At 41.6% G+C, this 22,185-nt stretch overlaps 1 pseudogene; it reads left to right on the top strand.

The window, feature by feature from the left end:
* Positions 1 to 1,309: 1,309 nt before the first annotated feature.
* On the top strand, positions 1,310 to 20,980 carry LOC128106625 (speckle-type POZ protein-like; annotated as a pseudogene).
* The last annotated feature ends 1,205 nt before the right edge of the window (positions 20,981 to 22,185 follow it).

Genomic DNA, 22,185 nt, shown 5'->3' on the forward strand with positions numbered 1-22,185 from the left:
TGTTCATGCAAATTACAAGATCACACAGTGCATGGATTACGTATTGTACAAGGCCCTGGGATGACTAAGCATCTTGCCAGGTGCGTGTGGTCATGTAGCTGGGGGAATGGCTAGGCAATCTAACATTCCAGACTCTTCGTTTTTTTATAAAAAATAATGGTGGGTAAACGGGAATGGGGACGTTGTGTCTCCGGAAACTGCTTCCAGTTGACTCGGTTAGCATCAGTTAACTTTTGGGGGTAGGGAAGAGGGCTTTTGGGGTAGCCACATGTCCTGAGGTAGTGGATTGTCCTCTGCTGCTTTGGGAAAAGTTCATTGCCTTCTACTGCTTCAAGCTCTGTGACTGTTTGGGTCTGACAAGGTGCTGGCAAGGCAGAAGAGGGAGTTTAGAATTTTTTTTTTTTACCTTGGTTGGGGTCCAATGGGGTCCCAGGGTGAGGGAGGAGGGTCCCAGGATCAGAAAAGTTTGAATTATATTTATCTGAAGTGGATCTGACTTGTCCAGGTGGATTCAAGCTGGCTCTGGAGCTTGAAAAAAATTTTAAACATATTAAGAAGCAGCCACAGGGAATTTAAAATTTTGAGCTGGTAGTCATGATATTATAATGTTTAGTACTCTGCTATCAGAATTTTATTGGTTAGTGTTAGCAAGGGGGGGCGGAGCTGGAACATGCTTTTTTCTGAGAAGTTCAGAAATGCCAGGCTTAAGTCCCCTAAGGATCTAGAGTGAGAGAGGGTACTGAGCTTGAGTAACGTACCTGGTAGGGTCCTGCAACTGGATAATACAGAAGGGTTCTGGGTGTCTCAGACTTTGGGGTCCACCTGAGAGGCTGGCAAGGGAAATGAAATGTTAGAGCTAGTAGGATGGGTGGCTAGGAGGAGGAGGAGAGGAGCTTCTGACAAGTCTGAGGTAAGTCAAATGGGAGGAGCAAACAAAATAAAAGGTCCTACCTTAGCTAGACAATCTCTTCCCATTAGGGGCACAGGGCAGATTACAACAACTAAAAATGTATGGGTGAAAGGGATACCCCTGAAAATACAACTAATTGGTAAGGTCTGGTTAGGTAGGTAAATCTCCCTACATTGACATAGGGAGATGAGGAGAGGTGGGACCCCAAAACTCCCTTAGGATTGAGTGAGTGGCTCCAGCACCAAAAGGAAGGAAGTGGATCACTCCGATACTGTCATGGCTACCCTAGGTTCCCTGTGAGAGATGGCTGTGGTTGGGCAGGGAACAGGGCACCTTCAATCCTTGAAAATGGCCAAACCTAGGAGATGGGCTGGCGGGTAGTCTCTGTTTGATGTCCCCATGCCAGTGGTGCACACGGGCATTCAGCTGAACATTGTCCCTCATGGTGGCACTTTGGACAAGTGGCCACTCATGGGGCAGGGTAGGCATGAGCCCAGTGGCCTTCTATACCACACTTAATACAGGGACCCGGAGGCCTTCAGGCAGCTGGTTAGATAGCTTCTGTCAGCATTTGGCAGTCATGTCTATGGGCTTTTTCATCTCTCCCATGGTACACCTTAAATGCTACCACTAAGACTTCTGCGTGTGGGGACAGAGGCCCTCTCTCCAGATGCTTAAGTTTAGCCCTAATGTCAGGGAAGCTCTGGGAGACAAAGTGGGTCATAAGGAGCTGTCTGCCCTCTGGACTCTCAGGATTAAGACTTGTATATTATAAGAGAACCTTTGTAAGCAGTTCTAGAAAGTGAGACAAATTTTTTTTTTATTATCTTGAATTACATTTTTTAGCTTTTCATAATTTACTGGTTTGAGGACAGCTTTATGAAGACCTGCCAGGAGGCAGGTTGTAAACCAATCCCTAACTAGAGAACCACCTAGGGTATTGTAATTATTGGGGTAATTATTAAGGCCACTCCACGTAGTTAAAAGGAGATTTATTTAATGGCGTAACTTACAAATTAAGGGATAGGTAGGTCGCGGGGTCTGGGGAAGGTGTATCACAGTCCAGCGGTGTTCTCTCGACCTCTGCTTGGTCCACCTCCATTATCCAGGGTCTCAGCACGGAGAGAGCGCTCCCTGATCCAGATCTTGGGTCTCCAGGTGCCTCCCTTGGCCCTGCCTTGTAGGCATGACAGTTGCCAAAGTCTCAATGGGGGTTGGAACTTCCAGATCAAAGCTGGAATGGCTACCCACTACAGTAATCCCAATGAGTCCTGATCGGGAACCCCCTTGGTCCCAGGTGGATGGGCAGCATTAGTTTGATGAAACTCGTCTGCATGTATCTTTGCCTGCTCCCAAAATTGTCTGCACTCCTCAGGAAGTAGGTTATTAGAAAGTATTGGGGCATAAGGACAGGAGAGAAGGAATCAAGAAGGGAGGGTTTAGAACTCAGGTAAGAAAAGATTGGATAGAAGGTAACTCTTTCCATTTGCCCATTCTCTGGTAGAAGTTAGATAATTCCTGTAAAATATCGGGGTCTAAGGAGCCATTAGGTGGCCATTTTTTATTGTTATCTAAGGTATATTTAGACCTTTTCTTAGTACAAAGGCAGACAAGCTTAGAGGTCTTTAAGTAAGGCATTAAGCTGAGAGGCTTAAGAATTTCCAGAAGACAGCCAGGCGTTGGTGGCACACGCCTTTTATCCCAGCACTCGGGAGGCAGAGGCAGGCGGATCTCTGTGAGTTCGAGGACAGGCTCCAAAGCTACACAGAGAAACCCTGTCTTGAAAAACTATGAAAAAAAAATTTCCAGAAGACATCCAGGGGAGAGATAGGGCTAATAGATTGGGAAGCTTTATTTCCCATGAGCACGGCAGAGAGAAAAAAAATAAAAAAATAAGAAAACAAACATAATCCAAGAGTACAATCTCAGGCATCCCCTAGATCAAGTGAGTATTGAGGATTGGCTCATCAAGCCAGATAATGAGGGCCAGGGCATAGCCCACTGAGGGCAGACAGTGGCAGGCACAATTCATTCAATGCTTTGTCAAGTGAGAGAATGAGGGTGGGGCTTACACAGCCCTGGGACAGGGGTCTCACAGTGCGAACGATATCTCAGACCACATCTGTGGGAAATGGCAAGAGACTGAAGCCTGCAATAGGGGCCAGCCATAGCCAATGAAGGCCGTGGACAAGGGGGATAACAGCTTTGTAGGAATGGACACCATCACTTATTTTATTGGAAGATGAACCACAGTAAGCAAAATACACTTGTGGTGGTTATTATTGGTTCTCAACTTAACAAGACATGGAATTGACTAAAACCCTAAAATGGAGGGCACAACAGTGAGAAATGCTGTGCTTAAGTTAAGTTAATACAGACTTTGGAGGTAACATTTTACTGGGATTTCAAGGCCTGAAGACAAACACTTTTAATCCAGATCTTGAAGATGGGAGACACACTCTAAATTCAGCCATGCCCTCTGCTGGAAGCTTATAGAAGGACATGGAAGAAGGAAGCTGTTGCTCTATGCTGACTTGCCCTCACCTTGTAGCAAGTCCATCCTTTGCCTGGCATTAGAGAATCCTTCTTCAGAATTGCAGAATATACTGAAGAGCAGCTGACATGTCCAACCTCCTGGACTGAGTACTGGATCCTTGGACTTTCTCTTCACAGCCAGTCATTGTAAGATTAGTAGGACTGCAGCCCTAAGTCATTCTATTAAAGCCCCTTTGTTAAGACAGAGGGATTTCCTTGTATATGTTCTGTTCCTCTAGAGAACCCTAGTTCAACTTTTTTGATATGAGTGTATAAAATGTTCCAAAATTTCAAAAGTTGTCTATAATTGTCAAAACTAGTTACCTATTGACCTTTGATGCAATCTAGAAAAAATTGGAATGATGTAACAGTCCTTAGTAGCCTATACTGTCTTCTCTGAAACTAATATTGAAATCTGGATAGAAAATTTCAGAGACCCAAATTTCGAGCCTTATAGAAGAGGGAACAGAGGAGAAACAGAAAGTAAAAAATCTAAATCGTGTCTATTATTGAGTCCTACAGGGTGAAGAGAAAATAATTCCTAGTTGTTCATTTTGGATCCAGTTTAACCTTCAAACTACCTCCAGGAGAAATGTCAGGGACCTTTCTGGGTCCTGGGACTACACACAGGTCAGCATCCAGAATTTCTCTACAGGTGGACCATCAACAAGTTCTCTTTTATTCTGGAGGAAATTCGGAAACACATTAGAAGCCCAACTTTCTCAATAGGAGTTAATGACAAATGGTGTTTGAGAGTACACCTGAAGGGAGTGGATGAAGAAAGTGCAGATTACATGTCAGTGTACCTAGTGTTGCTCAGCTTTCTAAAGAGTCATGTTTGGGCAAAGTTCCGGTTCTCAGTCTTAAATGCTGAAGTAGAGAAAACCCAAGGTGTGAGGAGCCCTATAGTCTTTAGGTTCATACAAGGCTATGACTGGGGATTCAAAATGTTCATCCTTCGAGATTTCCTCTTGTCCCATGGGCCTTGGCAAGGTGAGCATGGTCCAGCACTCCTTCAGCATCTCTGAACAGAACAGGAAGCCAGGGATCCAGGCTCTCAGGTGCACACTGGCAGATGAGGTAGGAGAGCTGTGGGAGAATTCCCAATTCACAGACTGCTGCCTGGTGGTAGCTGACCAGGAATTTCAGGCTCACAAGGCCATCTTAGCTCTCCAGTTTTCAGAGCCATGTTTGAACATGACATGGAGGAGAGCAAAAGGAACCGCGTTGAGATACATGACCTGGAGCCACAAGTCTTCAAGGCAATGGTGGGCTTCATTTACACTGGGAAGGCACCAGACCTGGACAGCATGGCAGATGCTGTGCTAGCAGCTGCTGACAAGTATGGCCTGGAGCGTTTGAAGGTCATGTGTGAGGATGCCCTCTGCAGGGACCTTTCTGTGGAGAATGCTGCCCACAATCTCTACCTGGCTGACCTCCACAGCTAAGAGCTGCTGAAAACCCAGACACTGAATTTCATTACAGCTCATGCTTCTGAGGTTTCTGAGACCTCCAGCTAGAAGACAATGGTGGAGTCATGTCCCCACTTGGTGGCTGAAGCATACCATTCCCTGGCTTCTGCACAGGGTCCATTCCTGGAGCACGCTCTCAGAAGCCTGTAACAATCCAAGGAGCTGTTCAGCTGGGACCTACAGGTGTCTTCCAGAAGCAGCAGCCAGTGATGTTACAAATGACACTTGGGTAGACTATGGGATGTGTGGATCATTTACGGTGACACTGGGGAAAAGTAACCAGGCCTCTCCCACTTTACTATAACTGTAAAGAAGTTGGAATGCTGAGGGGTCAGGTTTGACTCTGCTGTACTCTAGGGAAGTATACAAAACCCTAGTCAAATGACACAAATAAAAATTTTTCAATAAGTTTGTAGGATCTAGTAGTATTTCTGTTTACAGAACCCCATTTTAGTCCATCCAGCTCTGCTAATCTGTGCATGTGTGTGCGGAATCCTCATTGCCACACCAGTATCAGGAGGCCGCTCCTTCCTTCTTAGCACTTATTATTGGCAGAGTAGAACATGCCCCATAATGCTCTTATGAAAACTGAGAAAAGTAGGCAAATGTGAGTAGATCATACTCCATCTGACAGAGAAGTGTTTTTGGTCCAGGCCAGCAAAAGTCTCATTGTATTGACAATGTTGCAGGGCATTGATTCCGAAAGAATTCACACTGTCTAGGTCAACAGTTCTCAACCTTGCTAATGCTCAGACCCTGTAATACATGTGAGGATTATTTCATTGTTACAAAGATCTGTAATTTTGCTACTATTATGAGTAATAATGTAAATATCTGATATGCAGGTTTTCTGATATTCTACCTCTTGGAAGCATCCTTAGACCACCAAAGAGTTTGGGACACACAGGTTGGAAACCACAACTCCAGGCCATGCGTGCCAGAAAACAAGGTAGGTTGCCTGCAGATCTTCTCTTCTCTCTCTGTTCTTTCAGATCCAATGCCCCATTCTCATCCCCAGCTCTGCAGCAGAGCACCCTGAAACCTTCTCTGCACCCCTGTGTGCAGATCCCATACATCTTCCCCTTCTAATCTCCACACCCCCGACTCATTGCTTTGTCCCAGCTCCCAACCCAGCAAGGTACCCTTGCTAACCCACTCTTTCCAGGGAAACAAGTAGGCTGAATGCAAGATCCACAACTCTACCTTTGCTCCTCTAATTTCAACTTTCCTGGTGTCATCCTCTCCTCTGTAGTAGAAAATCTGCTGTGGTCTCTTTCCTGTCAGACCCTATCCCCACTGGTTCACTACGATTTTCTTCCCCAATCTTCCTTCCCCAACTCAACCCATCATCCCAGCCTCCAGCAGCAAGCATTCACTAAGAACACACCAGTAGAACAAGACAAAGAAACAGGTAAGCCAACTGAAGAACTTCCTCCTTCCCTCCAAACCCAATCCCCCAGTCTCATCCCTAGAATTACAACAGAACACCAGCTACAGCTTTCTTCCCCACTCACCCACCCAGCTAAAATCTCCTGTGGATTCTACACAAATTCTCCCCCAATTGTTTCAAAGTATTTTTACTGATTATTTGGAAATTTCACACCATGGATCCTGAGCACTCTTGTTTCCCAGTCCCACTAGATCTGACACCCCACCAGGACACCAGTTCTGATACCTCACAAGGACAACAAAGTAGATCTGACCTTGTTGGTGGGTGGGGTGGTGGTGCAGGTGAGACTGCCTGAGGGTGAGAGGACAGGAGAGGTGACTGTACTCCTTGCTGCCTGCCTCAGTGGGTGAGCTAGCAATGGCAATGCTAGAGAACTCACCTTGTTGGTGTCCATGAGGGAAAGCTGGGAGGCTGACCAACCCAGCTACCACCCAAGCCCAGAACCAGGACTATGAGGTGGTTCATCCAACATTCACCTCATGGATGAACTGCTGGAGCATGTGAAGTGGCCAGACCTACAGATCCAAAGCTGCAGGATCTCTGTGACACAAAGGATCTCTATGACACAAGGCAACAACGAAGGTTATCCAAGAGGAGTCCCAGTGAGGACCCATGTAGCTAGCGGTATAGGAGAAGCCAGAGACCTCAGACCAGAACAATGACTCATTGTTCATTGCAATGAACACTTACAAGTAAAGATGTAAAGTAAAGATGGACTAAAGGGTACACTGTGGGACTCACTATGTCACACTACAGCCTCTACTCTGGGACTTTATTTTTGTATGGTAGTTAGTTTGGTTGTTTTTGTTTTGATTTTTTTGTTTCTCTTTTGAATTTTGTTTTGTTTTGTGGGAGAGGCTGTAAGGGTGGAGGGTGGCTATGAAGGGACAGGGAGATGGATGGATTGGGATGTATGATGTGAAACCCACAAAGAATCAATAAAAAATTGAATTATAAAAAGCCAAGCATTTAATCTCAGCCCTCAGGAGGCTGAGGTAGGCAGATCTCTGCATTTTTGAGTCCAGCTTTCTCTTTAGATTGGGTTCAGACAGCCAAGATGATGGAGTAGCTCTGAAAAACTAGTTTGTTCTCTAAAGCTTTGGCAGTCTGAAATATTTTAGCAGGAATTCAAGAGGTGTGGGGGACCAGCCCCCACCTTATACAGGGTTCCTATGAGGAGGAGAGAGGAATACAGAACTTAGAATGATAGGCCTATCCGAGAAGAAGGAAGACAGAAATACAAGATAGCTTCAGGAGGACCTAGGTCAATACCCAATGGCCCAGAACTTTATTCAAAAGGGCTTCTTATAACAATGCCAAGGTTACACCCCTGCCACAAGTTTACAGTGGTCTTTCCTGGAACACTTGCAATTATCCCAGTCACAGTTGAGCACATTGAGGAGAAAAAGACCTCCCCCTTGCTAGATACAACCAAGTATAGACCCTTCCAAACACCTGGCATCCAGGTCCATGGTCCAGTCATCTTCTTATGCAGTCCTGCTAGGTAAAGCAAGCACTGATCTCACTAGGAAACCTCTATAGGCTCCCACAAAGAGGTGGGAAGTCATGATTTCATCCCTATGTCCCTTGTTCTTTCTTTTTTGATGGCTTTTCACTCTGCATGTCTGGCTCTCCTAGAAGATGCTCTATGGACCAAGTTAGCCTCAGACACATAGAGTTGAATCAGCCTTTGCTTTCAGACTACTGTGGTCAAAGCCATAGACTACCACATCATGGCTAGTTCATGAATTTCTATTCAATTACCTTAACCACACTGCTAGTTTTTAGTAAATGGTATAGAAAGCTTGTCTTTAACATTAATAAAGAACATCAAGACTTTATTATTATTATCATATTATTATTTTTATTAGTATACTTAAAGCACCATCATCATCATCACTATTAATTTGTGATATGATCTCACTAGGTAGTTGTGCCTATCTAGAATTCCTGATGTAGAGCAGATTGGACCCAAAGTCTTATACTCTGTGAGTTCTGAGATTAGAGATGTGAATCCCCATGTCCCTGAAAGACCCTAACCCTTCAGGCTTACACACACCCCCAAGCCCCAGGAGAATGAGGAACTTAAAAGCTAGTTCCAAGGGCAAACTGACTCAGCCACCCCTGCCACAATGCAACAATGTAAAGAGATTTCTGTTAAGAGATGTGCTCAACTGTGACTGGGATAATTGCAAGTGTTCCAGGAAAGACCACTCTAACCTTTGTGTAAACTTCACTCCCACCCCTTGAGGTTTTGGGAAGAATGTGCATGCGGACAGACGTGACTGTCCCCACCCTGTGATCAGGCCATGATCTTGTGAAATTAGTCTCTAGCCATAAATCAATCGAAACAAAATTGTATGGGAATTGTAATCTTATGGCTTTTGTGGGTTTTTCCTTTAAAAGTGCCCATGTGGCTGCAGTAGGCACGACTCTCGATCTTGGGAGGAGAGTAGCCCGACTGATTGTATAGCTGCATCAATAAACCTCTTGCTGTTTGCATCAACTGGACCAGAGTCTGGGTTCTTGGGGCGCCCAACTGAGAAGGTAGTACCCTGGGTCTGGGGTCTATCATACCCACACAAGAAGGAATGAGTAACATCCACCTCAGAATTACAGTGCCAAGTGTTCTGTGTCCTTGCTGGAACCAGTTCTCTTTGGGACAGTGATGAGCCTTAAGAAAGGAAGAAATGAAGGGAAGGCCCAAGGAGGGTAAAGTGTGAAAATATATATAGTTCAGAAGTAGGGAACTTGCCTAACATGTTGGACATTCCTGACTTTATCTCCTGCAAAACAGATGACAGCATGCATATGTGCAATACCACAGAGAGAAGAATGCTGCCTGGAGATCAAGTAGAGGATGTCCGAGACTCACTGAATATTTAAGATTTATTTATTCTCCAGAGCATTCCTTAAAGGGGTCAAGAGTCAGGATGGGTGGTGCTCATGCATAATCTTCTTACCTGTGAGGATGAGGTGAAAGGAATGCAGCAAGACAGTCTTAAAATAAAAACAAACCAATGAAGTAAATATATATACATATATGGAAACACAGAGACCCTGAGAAAAATCTCGTTCTGCTTTGGGCAGGGGCAAGAGAAAAATCAAGCCAAATTCAAAGGTGGAGAGAAATGTCTTTATGTCTCCTTGTTGTTTTCTTCCATCTCTTCATGCTGTGGTGAAACTCAGTATACAGCCCAGGCCAGAGGACTCTCGATTACATCCCCTCAGGCTCTGAGTGCTAGAGTACATAGGGCCTACCACTTTCATTCCACTAATTTAAGAATATTTTTTCACCAGGCGGTGGCGGCGCACGCCTTTAATCCCAGCACTCGGGAGGCAGAGGCTGGTGGATCTCTGTGAGTTCGAGGCCAACCTGGTCTACAAAGCGAGTTCCAGGAAAGGCACAAAGCTACACAGAGAAACCCTGTCTCCAGAAAAAAAAAAAAAAAAAAGAATATTTTTTCAGTATGTCTTATTCCTGCCCTTGCCAATCATTTTATTATTGTCTCTCTAAGGATTTAAGAAGTCAAACATTTGATACCAGGCCTCAAAAGGCAGAGGTAGGCAGATCTCTATATTTTTCAGTCAGCTTAGTCTATAGAATGAGTTCAAAGACAGTCAAGACTGTGGAAGGACACTCCCTTTCAAAAACAGAATGGGAAAGAACCCAAATCAGGCTGAAAGTTACTTTTCATTGTGTGTATGGTTAACCCATACAGCTCAAGATACTCTTGAGACAGGCTTAGGAGGATTGCTTATATGCAGGAAGGTCATTGTGAAAAATGTCTAGAAATAGGTCTAATTATCTATATTTCCTCCATATATGTAATGAATGTATAATTTACTCTTCCTTCTTTGGCTTAGGCTTGCATTGGGAAACAGAGGAAGTAGGAATCCTGGATGTTTGATAGGTGTGTCTGGGCAAAGTGTCCCAGAATAGGCCCCAGGCTCCAAAAAGCCAGCTCATGTACCAAGGACAGGTCCCACCTACACTGCCTGGGGGCCTCCCAAACAGTTCAAGCTAATCAACTGTCTCACTTATCCAGAGGGCCTGGTCCAGTTCCAAGGGGGCTCCTCAGCCATTGGTTCACAGTTTATACATTTACACTAGTTTGGCTTTTAATCCCTGTGCTTTTTCCAATTGTGGTCTTGATATCTCTCGCTCATGCAATCCCTCCTCTCTTTTGTCCATTGAACTCCTGGAGTCCACCTGGGGCTCAGCTGTGGATCTCTGCATCTGCTTCCATCAGACACTGGATGAGAGTTCTATCATGACAGCCAGGGTGTTCAACCATCCGATCACCAGAGCAGGTCAGCTCAGGCACTCTCTCGACCATTGCCAGTAGTCTACAGTGGAGGTATCTTTGTGGATTTTAGGGGACCTCTCTAGCACTCTGCTTCTTCCTATTCCCCTGGAGTCTTCATGAATCATGGTATATCCCTCTCCAATCTCCCACACTGCTCCTGATCCAGCTGGGACCTCCCGCTCCCCTAAGCTCTCTTTCCCCCTACCCTTGCCCTCCATTACCCCCTCACCCCCAGTTTACTCATGTAGATGTCATACATTTCTCTGTTGTTGGGTGATCCCTGTGTCTTTCTTAGGGTCTTCTTTACTAGGTAGCCTCCTTGGAGTTGTGAGTTGCAGTCTGTTTATCCTTTGCTTTACATCTAGTGTCCACTTATGAGTGAGTACATACCATGTTTGTGTTTCTGAGTCTGGGTTACTTCACTCACGATGATTTTTTCTAGATCCATCCATTTGCCTGCAAACCTCATGATGTCATTGTTTTCTCTGCTGAGTAATACTCCACTGTGTGTAAGTACCACATTTTATTTACCCATTCTTCAGTTGAGGGGCATCTAGGTTGTTTTCAGGTTCTGGCTATTACAAATAATGCTGCATGTGTCCTTGTGGTATGATTGAGCATTCCTTGGGTATATGCCCAAGAGTGATATAGCTGGGTCTTGAGGAAAGTTGATTGCTAATTTTCTAAGAAAGTGCCATATTGACTTCCAAAGTGGCTGTACAAGTTTGCATTGCCATCAACAGTGTAGGAGTGTTCGCCTTGCTCCACATGCTCTCCATCATAAGCTGTCTTCAGTGATTTTTATCTTAGCCATTCTGACCGGTGTAAGGTGGCATCTCAGAGTCATTTTGATTTGCGTTTTCCTGATGACTAAGGATGTTGAGCAATTCCTTAAATGTTGTTCAGCCATTTGAGATTCTTTTGTTGAGAATTCTCTTTATAGCTCTATAGCCCATTTTTTAATTGGACTGTTGGGTATTTTGATGTCTAATTTCTTGAGTTCTTTATATGTACTGGATATCATCCCTCTATCAGATGTGGGGTTGGTGAAGATCTTTTCCCTTTCTGTAGGCTGTCATTTTGTCTTGTTCACTGTGTCCTTTGCCCTACAAAAGCTTCTCATTTTCAGAGGCCCAATTTATTAATTGTTTCTCTCAGTGTCTGAGCTAGTGGTATTATATTTAGAAAGTGATCTCCGGCGCCAATGCATTCAAGACTACTTCCTACTTTCTCTTCTATCAGGATTAGAGTAACTGGGTTTATGTTGAGGTCTTTGATCTACTTGGACTTAAATTTGTGCATGTTGACAGATATGGATCTATTTGCAGTCTTCTACATGTTGACATCCAGTTATGCAGCACCATTTGTTGAAGATGAATTCTTTTTCCATTGTACAGTTTTGGCTTCTTTGTTGGAAATCATATGCCCATAAGTGTGCAGATTAATGTCAGGGTCTTCAGTTTGGTTTCATTGGTCCACATATCGGTTTTTATGCCAGTACCAAGCTGTTTTTATTACTATAGCTTTGTAGTAGTGCTTGAAGTCAGAGATCAGGATGCCTCCAGAGGTTGTTTTATTGTACAGGATTCTTTTGGCTATCCTGGGTTTTTTATGTTTCCATATGAAGTTGAATATTGTTCTTTGCAGATCTGTGAAGAATTGTGTTGGGATTTTTGATGGGAATTGCATTGAATCTGTATATTACTTTCGGTAACATTGCCATTTTTACTGTGTTAATCCTACCTATCAATGAGCATGGAAGATCTTTCCATTTTCTGACATCTATCTTCAATTTCTTTCTTTGAGGACTTAAAGTTCTTTTCATACAGGTCCTTCGCTTGCTTAGTTAGAGTTACCGCAAGGTATTTTATATCATTTGTGGCTATTGTAAAGGGTGATGTTTCTCTGATTTCTTTCTCAGTCCATTTGTCATTTGTATATACAAGGGCTACTGATTTTTTTTTTTAGTTAATCTTGTATCCGGCTACGTTGCTGAAGGTGTTTAAAAGCTATATGAGTTCCTTTGTCTAATTTTGGGGTCACTTATGCATACTATCATGTCATCTGTAAATAGTGAAAGCTTGCCTTCTTCCTTTGCAATATGTATTCCCTTGATCTCCTTTTGTTGTCTTATTGCTCTAGCTAGAACTTCAAGTACTATATTGAATAAGTATGGGGAGAGTGGACAGCCTTGCCTCGTTCCTGATTTTAGTGGAATTGCTTTGAGTTTCTCTCCATTTACTTAGATGTTGGCTGTTGGCTTGCTGTAAATTGCCTTTATTTTGTTTAGGTATGTTCCCTGTATTCCTGATCTCTCCAAGACCTCTATCATGAAGGGGTATTGCATTTTGTCAAAGGTCTTTTCAGCATCTAGTGAGATGATCATGTGTTTTTGTCTTTCTTTCAGTTTGTTTATATGGTGTATTACATTGACAGATTTTCTTATGTTGAACCATCCTTGCATCCCTGGGATGAAGCCTACTTGATCATGTTTTGATGTGTTCTTGGAGTCTGTTTGCCAGTATTTTATTGAGTTTTTTTGCATCAGTGTTCATAAGGGAGATTGGTCTCTAGTTCTCTTTTTTTGTGGCATCTTTGTTTGGCTTGGGAGACAGGGTAATTATAGCCTCATAGAAGGAGTTTGGTAATGTTCCTTCTGTTTCTATTGTGTGGAACAATTTAAAGAGTATTGGTATTATCTCTTCTTTGAAAATCTGGTAGAATTCTGCACTGAAACCTTCTGGTACTGGGCTTTTTTTTTTGTTGGGAGACTTTTAATGACCGTTTCTATTTCCTTAGGGCTTATTGGTCTGTTTAAATAGTTTATCTAGTCTTGATTTAACTTAGGTATGTGGTACCTATCCAGAAAATTGTCCATTTCTTTTAGATTTTCCAGTTTTGTGGAGTTCAGGTTTTTGAAGTATGACCTGATAGTTCTCTGGATTAACTCAATGTTAGTTGTTCTGTCTCCATTTTCATTTCTGATTTTGCTAATTTGGATGCTCTCTCGCTGCCTTTTGGTTAGTTTGGATAAGGGTTTGTCTATCTTATTGATTTTCTCAAAGAACCAACTCTTTGTTTCATTGATGCTTTGTATTGTTCTCTTTGTTTCTATTTTATCGATTTCAGCTGTCAATTTGATTATTTCCTGGTGTCTATTCCTCCTGGGGAACTTTGCTTCTTCTTGTTCTAAGGCTTTCAGGTGTGCTGTTAAGTCACTAGTGTGAGATTTCTCCAATTTCCTTATGTGGGCATTTAGTACTTATGAATTTTCCTCTTAGCACTGCTTTCATAGCATCCCATAAGTTTGAGTATGTGGTATATTCATTTTCATTGATCTCTAGGAAGACTTTAATTTCTTTCTTTATTTCTTCCTTGACCCATTGGTGATTCAGTTGAGCATTATGATTTCTAGGATACTTCCTACTTTCTCTTCTATCAGGTTCTGTGTAGCTGGATTTATGTTGGGGTCTTTGATCCACATGCATTTGAGTTTTGTGCATGATGATAGTTATGGATCTATTTGCAATTTTCAACACGTTGATATCCAGTTATGCCAGCACCATTTCTTGAAGATGCTTTCTCTTTTACATTGTACAGTCTTGGCTTTTTTGTCAAAAATCAGGTGTTCATAGGTGTGTGGATTAATGTCAGGAACTTCCATTTGATTCCATTGGTGCACATGTTGGTTTTTATGCCAATACTAAGCTTTTTGTATTACTATAGCTCTATAGTAGAGCTTGAAAGCAGAGATGATGATACCTCAGAAGTTGTTTATTGTAAAAGCTTGTTTTAGATATCCTAGGTTTTCTTTTTTCCATATCAAGTTGAGTATTGTTCTTTTGAGGTCTGTGAAGAATTGTGTTGGAATTTTGATGGATATTGCATGAATCTGTAGATTGCTTTTGTAATATTGCCATTTTTACTATGTTGTTTCTACCTATCCATGAACATGGGAGATCTTTCCATTTTCTGATATCTTCTTCAATTTCTTTCTTCTGAGACTTAAAGTTCTTGTCATACAGGTCTTTCACTGATTGGTTAAAGTTACCCCAAGGTATTTTATATTATTTGTGGCTATAGTAAAGGGTGATGTTTCTCTGATTTCTTTCTCAGCCTGTTTATCATTTGTATAGAGGAGGGCTATTGTTTTTTTTTAGTTAATCTTGTATCATGCCACATTACTGAAGGTGTCTACCATTTGTAGGATTTCCATGGTAGAATTTTTGGGGTCACTTTATTTACTATCATATCATCTGCAAATAGCAAAGGTTTGCCATCTTCCTTTCCAATTTCTATCCCCTTGATCTACCTTTGTGTTTTTATTGCTCTATCTAGAACTATGAGTACTATATTGAATAGAAATGGGGAGAATGGTCAGCTTTGTCTTGTTCCTGGTATTAGTGGAATCTCTTTGAGTTTCTCTCCATTTAATTTGATAGTTGCTGTTGGCTTGCTGTAAATTGCTTTTATTATATTTAGGTATGTTGTATTCCTGATCTCTCCAAGACCTTTATCATGAAGGGGTGTTGGATTTTTCATAGGCTTTTTCAGCATCTAATGAGATGATTATGTGGGTTTTTTTCTTTCAGTTTGTTTATATGATGGATTACATTGACAGATTTGCATATGTTGAACCACCTTGCATCTCTGGGATGAAGCCTACTCGATCATGATGGATGATTTTTTTTTTATGTGTTCCTAGATTCAGTTTGCCAGTATTTTATTGAGTATTTTTGCATCAATGTTCATGAGTGAGGTTGGTCTGTAATTCTCTTTCTTTGTGGCATCTTTGTGTGTTTTGGGTGTCAGGGTAACTGTAGCCTCACAAAAAGAGTTTGACAATGTTCCTTCTGTTTTTATTGTGTGGAACAATTTGAGGATTATTGGTAATAGCTCTTCTTTGGCATTCTGGTAGAATTCTGCACTGAAACCATCTGACCCTCGGGTTTTTTGGTTGGGAGACTTGTAATGACTGCTTTTATTTCCTTAGGGGTTATAGGTCTATTTAAATTGCCTATCTAGTCTTGACTTAATTTGAGTGTATTTTACTATCCAGAAAATTGTCCATTTCTTGTAGATTTTTCCAATTTTGTGGAGTACAGGTTTTTGAAGTATGACCTGATGATTCTCTGGATTTCCTTGTTGTCAGTTTTTATGTCTCCCTTTTTGTTTCTGATTTTGTTAATTAGGATATTCTCTCTCTGTCTTTTATTTAGTTTGGATAAGGGTTTTTCTATCTTGTTGATTTTCTCAAAGAACCAACTCTTTGTTTCATTAGCTCTTTATACTGTTATCTCTGTTTCTATTTTATTGATTTCAGCCCTCAATTTGATTATTTGCTGGCATCTACTCTTCCTGGGTGAGTTTGATTCTTTTTGTTCTAGAGCTTTCAGGGGTTCTGTTAATTACTAGTGTGAGATTATGTAGACATTTAGAGCTATGAACTTTGCTCTTAGTACTGCTTTCATAGTGTTCCATAAGTTTGAGTATGATGTACATTCATTTTCATTGAATTCTAAGAAGTCTTTAATTTCTTTCTTATTTCTTCCTTGACACAGTGGTGATTTAGTTGAGCATTTTTCAGTTTCCATGATTTAAAAGCTTTCTGTAATTTGTGTTGTTTTTGAATTCTAACTTTAAGCCATGGTGGTCTGATAAAATACAGGAGTTTATTCCAATTTTTCATATCTGTTGAGATTTGCTTTGTGACAGAGTATGTGGTCAGTTTTAGAGAAGGTTTCATGGGGTGCTGAGAAGAAGACACGTTCTCTTGTGTTTGGGTGGAATGTTCTGTAGATGTTTATTAAGACCATGTGAGTCATAACATCTGTTAGTTCCCTTATTTCTCTGTTAAGTTTCTGTCTGGTCAACCTGTCCATTGGTGAGAGTGGAAAGTTGAAGTCTCCCACTATTAGTGTGTGTGGTTTGATGTGTGATTTAAGCTTTAGTAATATTTCTTTTCCATATGTGGGTGCCCTTGTGTTTGGGGCATAAATGTTCAGAATTGAGACTTCATCTTGATGGATTTTTCCTTTGATGAATACATAATGTCCTTTTTTGATCTCTTTTGATTAATTTAAGTTTGAAGCCTATTTTGTTACATATTCGGATAGCGACACAAGTTTGTTTCATAAGTCCAATTGACTGGAAAGACTTTTCCCACATCTTTACTCTGATGTAGTGTCTGTCTTTGAAGTCGAGGTGTTTTTCTTGTATGGTATGTAACAGAAGGATGGATTCTGTTTTAATATCCATTCTATAAGCCTGTGTCTTTTTATAGGTGAACTGAGTCCATTGATATTAAGAGATATTAATGATGAGTGATTGTTAATTCCTGTTATTTTGGTGGTAGTGTTATGTATTTCCCTTCTTTGGGATTTGCTGGTGTAGGACTATCTATTGCCTGTGTTTTCATGGGTACATCTAACTTCTTTGGGTTGGATTTTTTCTTCTATTGCTTTTTCTGTGGCTAGATTTTTGATAGGTATTGTTTAAATCTGGTTTTATCATGGAATATTTTGTTTACTCTGTCTATGATGATTGAGAGTTTTCCTGAGTTGGCCTGCATGGTCTCTTAGTGTCTGCATAACCTTTATCCAAGATCCTCTGGCTTTCAAAGTCTCCATTCTCAAGTCAGATGTTATTCTGATGGGTCTGACGTTATATGTTACTTTGCTTTTTTTTTTTTCCTTTGCAGCTCTTATTATTTTTTCTATATTTTGTAGGTTTAGTGGTTTGATTTTATGTGATGAGGAGATACCTTTTTTTTTTGCAGTCTATTTGGTGTTCTGTAAGCTTCTTGTATCTTCATATGCATTTCCTTCTTTAGGTTGGGAAAGTTTTCTTCTGTGATTCTGTTGAATATATTCTCTATGCCTTTGAGGTGATATTCTTCTCCTTTTTCTATCCCTATTATTCTTTGGATTGGTCTTTGGACTTCTCCTGGTGTCACAGATTTCCGGGACATTTTGTGTTATGACTTGGCTAGCTTTAATGTTTTTTTTTTAACTGATGCATATGTTTCTTCTATATCTTCAATGCCAGAGATTCTCTCTTCGAAATGTTGCTTTCTGTTGGTTATGCTTGCAGCTGTAGTTCCTGTTTGTTTACTCAGATATTCTGTTTCCAGCATTCCCTCTCTTTGTTTCTTCTGTATTGCCTCTTTTTCAATTTTTGAAGACTTGAAGAATTTCTTTTACCTGCTTGATTGCTTTTTCTTGGCTTTATTTAAGGGATTTATTGATTTCTTCCAATTTTTTGTTTGTCTTTTCCTTGATTTCTTTAAGGGAAATTTTCATTTCCTCTTTAAAGGCCTCTATCCTTGTCTTAAAGTCATTTTTTGGATTGTTTTCTTCTGCTTCTTATATGTTGGGATTTTCAGGTCTTCCCAATGTAGAACCATGAGGTTCTGGTGCTGCCATATTGCTCCTCGTGTTGTTTAATGTATTCTTTCCCTGGAGTCTACCCATCTCTACCTCCAATCAATGCAAATGGTGTCCTTGTCTCAGGGAGCCACTCTTGGTCCAATTGGAGCTGTTGGAGTCTGTCTCAGGAGCAGTTGTGGTCTCAGAGAATGGGTACTTTTGGGGGGTGAATTGGGGATTATAAGTTACAGGTTCCAGTGGGAGATCATGGTAGTCAGGACTGCCTCCTTAGTTCTGCCTGCTGGCCTGCACCTGGGGATGCAATGGTTGGGGGTCTGGGGTCACTAGTTGTGTCCCTGGAACTGAAGCCTAGAGGCTGGGGTGATCTGCTAGTAGAACAAAGACTCACCTCTTGGTCCAGTCCAAGCTGACAGGGAGCAACTGCTGTCTCAGAGGATGGGTGGGTTTGGGGGTGGAGTGGTCATTGTAGGTCACAGGGTCTGGTGGGGGTGGTGGTAGTCAGGCTTGCCCGAAGGAATTCTACCTGGGACATATTGTTCTGATTTTTGTTTTATCTTGGTGCCCTTTTCCTTTCATGTCTGTGAAGTGTCTTTACTTATTTCTCTGATTAGCCCTTGGCTGAAATCTATTTGATGAGATATAAAAGCAAGTACACAGCTTATTTCTTAGATCCATTTGCTTGGAATATCTATTTCCAATCCTTTACCCTGAGGCAATCTCTACCCATTAGGATGAGGTATGTATCTTGGATGCAGCAGAAGGGTGGAATCTGATTTCATATCTACTCTGTTAGTCTGACTTTTCACTGGGGAATCAAAACCACTGATTATGAGAAAGATCAATAAACAATAATGGTTGACTCCTAATATTGTGTTGTCTATTGTTTTGATGGTGGAGGAGTTTGTGTGTATGTGTGTGTTTCCCTACTTTTGCTTTTACTACTCTCGGATTATTTATTCCCTGTATTACTCATGGTTGTAGTGAATCTCCTTAGGTAGGAGTTTTCCTACAACCACTTTCTATAGGATTGGATTTGTACATAAATATTGCTTGAAGTTGGCTTTATGGTGGAATATCTTAAATTTCCATCTATAGTAATTGGCTGGGTATAGTAGTCTGGGTCTGTATCTGAGTTCTCTTAGAGTCTGCTGCACACCTGTATAGGTTCTTTTAGCTTTTAAATTATCTTCAACCCCTGAGATTCTCAGGCTGCCCCTCAATAGTTTTGCAGTTTCCACTGAGATTCCAGAGATAAGACCTGAGATACCAGAGTTCTCAGAGCAAAAATCAGGGAAAAAGGAATGTGGTGGTCAGTGAACTCTTGGAATAGTACAACCTGAGAGCCAAGTCCCCAAGAGTCTCTATGATCAGTTTCTGCCTAATGCTTTGGAGGACTCTGACACCTGCACCTGGTCTGTCACCTCTGCATGAGGAATCTGATTGACACATTCTGTTTGGACACATAGGAGAGTTGGCCATGGCCAGCTGATTCAGTGTCCAGAATATGCCTGAGATATCACCAGATTCCATGGAGGAAGTACCACTCAGGGCTGCAAACTCCATCACCTACACAGCACCAGCTGCCAAAATTAAAACAAGGGTCTAATCCATTAATATCCATGGTGATGGAGAAATGCTAAAGGTTCTAACTCCACTGTTTGGCTTCATAATTCTTCTTGTTAACACAATTGTGTCAATCCAGAATAAGGAATCTGTGCTTGAGAGCCTATCCCAGATGGTACAGTGTGTTCCATGATACAGTGTGTTCACAAACACCAAGTGTAATTGTCCACCTGTGAATACAGACTTTCTATTGGATTAACTCCATGGCCCAGCAGTCTTCTCTGGTTGCTATCTTACATTTCTGAAGGTTCCACTGAGATCCCAGAGACCAGAAACAAATACAGAGGGGTACTCCAAGCCCTATGTAATAGGGATGAGTATGGAGTCCAAGGAGCTCCTAGGGTGTGCTCATCCTCAATTCCAGGCACCCAAGACTCCCTTTGATCAATTGCTGCATTACACTTCAGAGGAATGTGACATTTCCACACAAAAATGAAATAGATTAGAAAGTCATTTGGTCTCTCAATCTGGAGGAACGTCTGGTTAATATACTTTCTGTATGGACACACAGGAGAGGCTGATGAGGCTCCTATCCATGGTTTAGAATTTGTACAAAACTTTACCAGATTCCCCCTGTGTCTCCAAGTTTATAAATATTTGTAAGACAGTCCTGCTGGTCTGGTGTGTGTGTGTGTGTGTGTGTGTGTGTGTGTGTGTGTGTGTGTGTGTGTGTGTGTGTGATTGTGTTTCTCTCAATTTTATTTTCCTATTATGAATATTATCTCTCTCAGGTAGAAAGATATCCTACACCAGGTTTAAGATATGTGCCACCTACTGTTGGGGATCTGAGTACTTTGGGCACTGTCAAGTCATCCCATCACATCACCACCAATGGGAAAAAAGAAAAGCTCCACCCGTGTCTCTCCATTAATATGAAACTTTATGAACAAAGCCTAAGCCTACTGCCCAGGAGTTCAAAGTTCCTCTGTGGACAAGTCACTCCTGCCCTCCAGAGCATGCCTATTGGAGCAGAGAACTCACAATTTAGAGAACTTTTCTTAGAAACAATGGGTCTTGAAGTGATCACCTACAAACCCTTCAAATGACAGATATGAAGCTGGGGTACCCACCACCCTGACCCTGAACTCGCCTGGTGAAGAGTCACCTATGCTACTAATCAGCCATGTGCTCAAAGTCTACTAAAGGAATCTAAAATCAAAGGATCAAAACCAATTGATTGATTTATCCTGTATTGACAGATAAGCAGTGTTGGAGCTAGACTTACAGAGAGCCAGAATGGGAATGACTGAGCTGATTGAATCTGAACTTATTTCTGTGTCTTCTAGGTTTAGAGTGTCTCTCCAAGGCAGGATTAATTGGAGAGAGATGAGATGAAGGGAGCATATTGATGATCACCCTACAGAGGGGGATCCATCCCAAAGCCCCTCCTTATGGTTTCTGTTGAATGTATTCTGCATTTTATGGAAACAAGAATAATCTCTCACTTTTAAGAAGGAGCAGAATAAGCATCACAGTTCTAAGGATGAAGAGGTCAGGACCTAGCAGTGGAGGATGAAGAATATGAGCTAATGAGAAGCCAAATCTGGTCAATCTAAGTGGTTGCAAACCATGCCCTTAGATGGATCTGGAGGAATGCTTCCAAGTAGAATTATCTGAGAGGCAGGGGAGAAACCACCACTAAAGTTTGTTGGAGTCATCCTGGGACTGTGGGTCTGGATGGAATAAAAAGCAGGAAAGAAGAGATTCATCTTCAAGGGGTTCCTGGCTCTGCTTCCCACTCACCATATGTGAGTTCTTCACCCGACTGACATGTTGTAAAAACTAAGACCACAGAAAAGTTAAAGAAAATGCGTCTTCCCTGATGGTGTTTATAGCAGCAATGATTGTAACATCATCACAAGAGTAAATAATAGCTGTGCAAAAGTTGACATGATCCCTCATTGATAAAACATTAACCACAAGAAGCAAAACACACTTGAGATGGCAATTCTTGGTTCTCAACTTGACTATATCTGGAATTAAGGAAACCCAAAAATGGAGAGGACACCTGTGAGAAATTATTCCTTAAGTTGAAGTAGGTAAACATACTTCAAATGGAGGAATTTTGAGGAAGGGAGACACACACCTTTAATCTGGATCTAGAGACTGAGAGATACACCTTTAATTGGGCCACTTCATTTTATTAATCATGACATATTATTCACCACTTACATATTCTCCTCGATGATGATGTCTCAGCTCAATCTTGCTTTAAAAATTATGCTCAGCCTTTGTTTTGTTTTTTCTTTCATTTAATTTTTGTTTTGTTGGATTTGAGAAATTAAACCACTTAAGAAGGACAGCCTCAGCTCCAAGGAAATGTGTTTCCGAGGGTTCCCTTAAACTCCCTGTATATTCCATGCTGCCACTGCAGATAGCCTTTGCCTCCTGAATATAATTGCAGAGGGACAGCCCTGATTCCAGCTTCAGAATCTGCCCTCTGGGGAGGGAGCAGTATTAGAGGGAGTGGAATTTGAGGGGCTCTTATGAGTTTGTT

Source organism: Peromyscus californicus, unplaced genomic scaffold, assembly GCF_007827085.1.
Source record: "Peromyscus californicus insignis strain IS unplaced genomic scaffold, ASM782708v3 Scaffold_9__1_contigs__length_137607984, whole genome shotgun sequence".
Lineage (NCBI taxonomy): Eukaryota > Metazoa > Chordata > Mammalia > Rodentia > Cricetidae > Peromyscus > Peromyscus californicus.